Source organism: Cololabis saira, unplaced genomic scaffold, assembly GCF_033807715.1.
Source record: "Cololabis saira isolate AMF1-May2022 unplaced genomic scaffold, fColSai1.1 scf043, whole genome shotgun sequence".
Lineage (NCBI taxonomy): Eukaryota > Metazoa > Chordata > Actinopteri > Beloniformes > Belonidae > Cololabis > Cololabis saira.
Window position 1 is genome coordinate 182,501 of NW_026906207.1, and position 7,500 is coordinate 190,000.

At 41.9% G+C, this 7,500-nt stretch overlaps 3 non-coding genes across 3 annotated transcripts; all 3 read right to left on the bottom strand.

Moving 5' to 3' along the window:
• Positions 1 to 15: 15 nt before the first annotated feature.
• On the bottom strand, positions 16 to 134 carry LOC133432487 (5S ribosomal RNA). The gene has a single exon (XR_009776773.1). It is a non-coding gene; the product is annotated as a 5S ribosomal RNA (ribosomal RNA).
• A 199-nt stretch (positions 135 to 333) lies between these two features.
• On the bottom strand, positions 334 to 452 carry LOC133432593 (5S ribosomal RNA). The gene has a single exon (XR_009776879.1). It is a non-coding gene; the product is annotated as a 5S ribosomal RNA (ribosomal RNA).
• Positions 453 to 651: 199 nt separating this feature from the next.
• On the bottom strand, positions 652 to 770 carry LOC133432673 (5S ribosomal RNA). Its single transcript, XR_009776954.1, has one exon. It is a non-coding gene; the product is annotated as a 5S ribosomal RNA (ribosomal RNA).
• Between the last annotated feature and the right edge of the window lie 6,730 nt (positions 771 to 7,500).

Consider the following 7,500-nt stretch of genomic DNA (forward strand, 5'->3'; position numbering starts at 1 on the left):
TCTGCTGGTTGAAAATGCTTACAGCACCTGGTATTCCCAGGCGGTCTCCCATCCAAGTACTAACCAGGCCCTACCCTGCTTAGCTTCCGAGATCAGACGAGATCGGGCGCTTCCAGAATGGTATGGCCGTAAGCAGAAGCTGCAGCTTGAAATACCTCTTATATGGAGTTGAAGATAAGTCATAGAATATAAATCATTGATTTGTTGGTTTTATTTGTTGGAGTTAAAGTGCCTTAACCATGTGCAAAACACTTCAGGATGTGAGCTGTCGCTGTTACCACGTTGAAATATGTGTGGCTAGATTAAGCGAGACCGTTCTCTGCAGGTTGAAAAAGCTTACAGCACCTGGTATTCCCAGGCGGTCTCCCATCCAAGTACTAACCAGGCCCGACCCTGCTTAGCTTCCAAGATCAGACGAGATCGGGCGCATCCAGGCTGGTATGGCCGTAAGCAGAAGGTGCAGCTTGAAATACCTCTGATATGGAGTTGAAGATAAGTCATAGAATATAAGTCATTGATTTGTTGGTTTTATTTGTTGGAGTTAAAGTGCCTTAACCATGTGCAAAACACTTTAGGACGTGAGCTGTCGCTCTTACCACGTTGAAATATGTGTGGGTAGATTAAGCGAGAGCGCTCTCTGCTGGTTGAAAAAGCTTACAGCACCTGGTATTCCCAGGCGGTCTCCCATCCAAGTACTAACCAGGCCCGACCCTGCTTAGCTTCCGAGATCAGACGAGATCGGGCGCATCCAGGCTGGTATGGCCGTAAGCTGAAGCTGTAGCTTGAAATACTTCTTATATGGAGTTGAAGATAAGTATATAATACAAGTCATTGATTTGTTGGTGATAATAATTTAGAAGCGCTTATTTGTTGGAGTTAAAGTGCCTTAACCATGTGCAAAACACTTTAGGGCGTGAGCTGTCGCTGTTACCACGTTGAAATATGTGTGGGTAGAGCGAGAGCGCTCTCTGCTGGTTGAAAAAGCTTACAGCACCTGGTATTCCCAGGCGGTCTCCCATCCAAGTACTAACCAGGCCCGACCCTGCTTAGCTTCCGAGATCAGACGAGATCGGGCGCATCTTTTTTTTTTTTTTTTCTTTTATTATGAAAATGTATACAAGAAAAGTGGTTTACAACATTGTTATACAGTCAAAATCTTCTACCATTTCGTCACAGTATCAAGTCAAAACATTTCCTTTTCCGAAAACATACAACAATCAAATCTCCAAGTAAATTGTCACATGCACAGCGTCGTACCCAAAACCAAAACATACTCCCAAACCAAAGGAAATAGAAACACATTATGATGCCCTCAACATAGGGATTCAAAGAACAAAGGAACCACGCAAAATAGCTTCCAATGAAGACCCTTCAGATGTGGAGTATCAACTTGTCTCCCTCTGTTACTTCAACCAACTTATTTCCGTCAACAAAAGCATCAACAAAGGCTGTTTTACTATATTTCAAAACCAGATGTAAGTCCTTCTTTAAAATTGATTTGAAAATCACCCAAACATCCACCATCTTTCCTTCAAAGTGGGAGTAGTTTCTCCTCAGCCTGATTGCCAGTCTAGCGTGACTTAAAACAAAATTGAGCAGGTTGGTATTTATAACTTTGCTTTTAACACTTGTACCAAACAAAAGGAGTTGTTCCCAATGAAATCTATGTATGAATTTACTTCCCCAATGCTCGACCAAAGTGTGTTTCAACCTGTCGAAAAACTGAACCAAACAAGTACAATCCAAAAATAAATGAAAGAAATCTTCCTCCCCGTTCATACACACATCACACATTCTACTCAAATTTTTATTTATTTGATGCAATATTATCTTGGTAAATATCCTATTATGCTTTATTTTAAAATCATTATCTTCACATTCTATACTATTATATTTTATTCTACTACGCCATATGTCATCTATGTTCATTCCCACATATTTCTCCTTCCACATTGTATCCGAGGCAGGCCTCTTTAAGACTTTTTCCAACATTATGCCATATACAATCTTCACCTTCAGTTTACTCCAGCAGATCCTATAATTCTCTCTTTCTATATACAGCTCCGGCCAATCCCCCTCCGTCCTTTTTTCGTCATCACTATTTATCCTCGCTATCCATTCCATGTTCATACTGCTTTTGATTTTATCATATGTATTAATAATAGTTCCTCTTTTAATATCATGATCATCAAAATCAGCATGTCTGATCATATCCACAATTGAATGCTCTGGCAGGAGGCCAGGCATTACCTCATACATTATGTTTTTAACTTGTCTTATCCCAGCTCTAAAAAAGATAGCATTATAGAGTGTGTTATCATGATTTAACATTTTGTTATTTAAGAAGATGGGGTTATTGATAACCATATTTATATCTGTGCAGTCATAGTCTATCTGTGGCAAAAATGCAGCCCAGGCACTGAACACCTCCCTATAGAACTCCGGGATGCCTTCGTGCATATGTTTTTTTAAAGCCATCAAGAGACCATATTCTTCGCACTTCCCAGCCTTATGTATATATTGCCTGAAGAAACGTTTCCACGCATAATCTACCTTATCATACAAATATTTAACAATCGTCTTTATCCTAATTGCCTTCTTTTTTATTTCAATATTTACCAACTTAAGCCCTCCCTCCTCATACCCAGCCATTAATGTCTGGTGAGATATTCTCACTCCCTTACCATCCCAAAGAAAAAGAGAAATGATAGAGTTTAACTCTTTCACCACCCACTCCGGCATATCTATAGTCGCTATAAAATGTATCAGTTTTGACATCAGCAAAGCATTTATTATAATAATCTTGCCTTTTAGTTTCAAGCTTCTTAATTTCCAATAATTAATTAGGGCCCGAGCACCTTCAGTGCGAAGGCCCTATTGTATCTGTAGGAATTTTTTTTTTCTTTCTTTTTCTTTCTTTTTTCTTCTGACGAAAGGAGGGCCTTTTTGCCCCCCTAAACGTGCCCAAAAAGTCACCAAAATTTGCATGCAAGTCAGGCCTGGCGAAAAATTGGATATTTAATGGTTTACATTAATGGGCGTGGCAAAATGGCTCAACAGCGCCCCCCGGAAAACTTTGTGCCTCAAGCCCCACAATACGGTTTGACGTACATGCACGAAAATCGCTACACACCTGTATCAGTACACAACCTAAAGAAAAGTCTCTTGGCGACATGGCCGAAACCGAACAGGAAGTCAGCCATTTTGAATTAATCGTGTCACTTTGGCGCAATTTATGCCATTCGTTCAGCAGTTAATACGGCCCGAACCGTAACGTGCCCCCAAGTGTGTTATACATCAAAATGTGCGTCTCCATCCTGCGACAACACGCATTACTTTTATATTTCAAAAGCGTTACCGTGGCGACGCTAGACGCCAAAAAGCGCACCCACCCTTCATCTGGTTGGTTCAGACAGAAAAAACTTTGCGCCTCAAGCCCCATAATACGGTTTGACGTACATGAACGAAAATCGGTACACACCTGTATCATGTTGCAACTTAAAGAAAAGTCTCTTGGCGCCATGGCCGAAACCGAACAGGAAGTCGGCCATTTTGAACATTCTGAATTAATCGCATAATTTTGGAGCAATATGAGCCATTCCTTCGAGAATTAATACGGCCCGAACCGTAACGTGCACCCAGGTGTGTTATACATCAAAATGTGCCACTCTATCCTGTGACTACACGCATTACTTTTCTCTTTCAAAAGTGTTACCGTGCCGACGCTAGACGCCAACAAGCGCACCCCCCCTTCATCTGATTGGTCCATATTTGATAGTTCCCCAAAAGGCACCAAATTTTGCATGCAAGGCAGGCCTGGCGAAAAATTTGATATTTCATGGTTTGCATTAATGGGCGTGGCAAAATGGCTCAACAGCGCCCTCTAGAAAACTTTGTGCCTCAAGCCCCACAATACGGTTTGACGTACATGCACGTAAATCGCTACACACCTGTATCATGGCACAACTTAAAGAAAAGTCTCTTGGAGCCATGGCCGAAACCGAACAGGAAGTCGGCCATTTTGAATTAATCGTGTCACTTTGGCGCAATTTATGCCATTCCTTCGGCAATTAATATGGCCCGAACCGTAATGTGAACCCAGGTGTGTTATACATCAAAATGTGCGTCTCCATCCTGCGACTACACGCATTACTTTTCTCTTTCAAAAGTGTTACCGTGGCGACGCTAGATGCCAAAAGGCGCGCCCCCCCTTCATCTGATTGGTCCATATTTGATAGTCACCAGATTTTGCATGCAAGCCAGGCCTGGCGATACATTTGATAATTCATGGTTTGCATTAATGGGCGTGGCCTAATGGCTCAACAGCGCCCCATAGAATACTTTTATCTGCCATAACTTTTGAATGGTTTGACATAAAGAGTCGTGGGTGGTGTCATGGGACTCGGTATTGAGTCCTTTACCATAATTGGTGAAAATTAGCCCCGCCCCATCTTCTGATTGGTTGTCCCTATTTCCCGCTATAACTTTTGAATGTTTTGACATAGAGAGTAGTGGGTGGTGTCATCTGACTCTGTATTGAGTCCTTGACCTTCATTGGCCTGAATTAGCCCCGCCCCTTCTTCTGATAGGTTGTCCGATTTTCTGCTATAACTTTTGAATGGTTCGATATAGGAAGTCATGGGTGGTGTCATTTCTGATATGCTTATGGGGGCGGTGGCCGTGAGTGCGAGGGCCCGTTCATCGCTGCTTGCAGCTTTAATTGTTCTTTTTATTCTATTTATTACCCCTGTCCACGTATAATCTCTGGCTGCCTTCTCATTCACTCCTAGATAAATCCCCAATACTTTTATCTGGTCTTCTGCTATTTTAAAGTTGAGTTTGCACCGGTTATTATTGTCCTTACCCACATATAGAATTTCCGATTTCCCTATGTTAATTTTCGCCCCAGACGCTCTGCCATAAATCTCAATATGGTTTATTACCTCTTGTACACTGTCTGCATTCTGAACTGTTATTGTTGTATCATCTGCGTATTGCAACATGGTAACCCTCCCTCCTCCCGGTAGTTCAATCCCCCTAATGTTATTGTTACTATTTATGAACGTTGCTAAGGGTTCAACAGATAAACTATATAGGAGGGAGGACATGGGACATCCCTGCCTAACAGAACGCTGTAATGGAAAAGTGTTTGTTAGGAACCCATTGCACTTGACTTGGCTCTTTGCGTTTTTGTATAGTAATTCAACCCACGTAATCATTCTACTTCCAAACCCAAACCGTTTTAAAGTGCTGAGGAGAAAATTGTGATTTACTCGGTCAAAAGCTTTATTTAGGTCGACCCCCAAAACAATCCCTCCTTCTCCGTTCGTGTTCATATGATGAATTACATCTCTAACTGTTATTATGGTGTCGCTGATGTCCCTACCCAGTATCCCATATGCCTGTGTCGGTGCCACAATTGTATTTATTATTTTCCCGATTCTACTGCCCAACACTTTTGCCAATATTTTGTAGTCTGTGTTTAGCAGACTGATGGGTCTGAAGTTTTCTAATTTGAGTTTGCTACCTTTATTTTTATATATGATCGTGATGATGCTGAGTGTCATGGAATGAGGTACTTGCTGTGTTCTTTCAATATTCTGTATTACAGTCACCAAGATGGGGGCTAAAAAATCAATGAACTCTTTATAGAACTCGTAGGTCAGGCCATCGGAGCCGGGGCTCTTATTGGACTTTCCACCCATTATAGCTTCCATCACTTCCTGAGTCGTTATATCCCTGTCGCAGCAATCAGCATGCTCACTGGAGAGCTTTGCGGACACAGTGTCAAGTATTCTTTTCATGCACTCATCATCATTTTCCTCCTCCGTAAAGAGGCATCTGTAATAGTCTTCAACCACACTGCAGATTTCCGTAATGTCATTCACCCGATCACCATTATCTTTTTCAAGTTCATCTATATAATTCTTTTCTTGTTTCTGTCTTTCCATTCCCAGAAAGAAAGCTGTGTTTTTTTCCCCCTCCACAGCGTATCTGGCTTTGCTTCGAATAATAGCGCCATCACAATCTTCTACTTCATATGTATGGAGCGTATGTTTTAACTTCAATAAGTTGTCCACTTTCCAACCGGCATCATTATCTGCCCTCTCTAGTTCAGTATCTATTAATAGTTTTATTTCTTTTACCCTTCTCTTTTTATATGCATTCTTGTGTTTAGCATATTTAAGGCTTATTGCCTTAATTCCTTTTTTAACTTGTTCCCACCATCGACCCGTATCATCTAACATGCCTTGATTGTCGGACATGGCTTTTAAATATTCTCGTATCCTATGTTTATATTTATTATCCCTAAGCAAGCTATTATTAAGGCACCATACTCCCCCACCCCTCCCTCTTTCCCCTACTTTTATCGTCCCCATGAGGTTTGCGTGGTCACTTATGGTATTAAAATTATATGTTAGTGTGCCGACATAGTTCATTATACTTTTCGCTACTAGACACATATCAATTCTACTTTGCTTTAATACACCCAATACCACCTGTCGTCGGGAGAACTCCCTCTTATCAGGGTTTTCCCACCTCCATTTATCTATAATATCATACATCCCATTCAGCATCAGCAGCTTCCTCCTAGATGCATCAGTCCCAAACATAGTGTTTTTTGATGCATCTAGTCTATCTAACCAGACATTCATATCCCCTATAATGATACAGTTTCCCGTGTAGCAAGGCTCAAGACTATCGAAAAAAAGATTCCTGTCCTTCTCTATGTTGGGGGCATAAACACAAAATAACTTAAAGAAAACCTTCTGCACATAAAATTCGATCCCCACCACTCTTCCCTCTGTGTCCATGTGGCACTGTTTCACATTGGATGCTGTATTTCTTTTGAAAAGTATTGCCACCCCCCTTGCAGTCGTAGTTCCGTTACTATAAAAAAGAAGCCCTGGCCAAAATTTCCTTACCATTTTCACCACCTCCTCATCCCATCGTGTTTCTTGCAGACATATGATGTCTGTGCTACATAAATTGATCACCCTTTGTAACTTATTTCCTGTTCTCAAGCCATTGGCGTTTAGAGAAGAAAAACTTAACGTCATGATGAAAAAAAGAGAAATGAACAAAACTCAAGCAAAATATATAGACAAGAACCCATAAACACTATTTTTTCACACTTAACCCCTTCTTCACTTTCGCCTTCCTCTTCAATTTGTTAATAAATACCGCACTGAGATCTGTGTCCTCCCCCTCAGAAGATTCAAGTGATACCTGGGAGTCATCAGCTGGTTCACTTCCTGCCAGGTTCTCATCCCTCACAGGTACAGAACTAGAGGAAAGACCCCCTCTGGTCCTGACTCCGCTGCCGGCTCTACCTCTTCCCCTCGTCAGGACCCTCCCCGTGCGATCACTGCCGACTCTGGCGCCTGCCGAATGAGGGGATCTGTCCCTGGGGCGAGTGGCATGGACATCGGGTGGTGGAACCACAACCACCTCCCCCCCAATATTCTCCTCCACCGACGAGCCGATTCCCTCCATCAT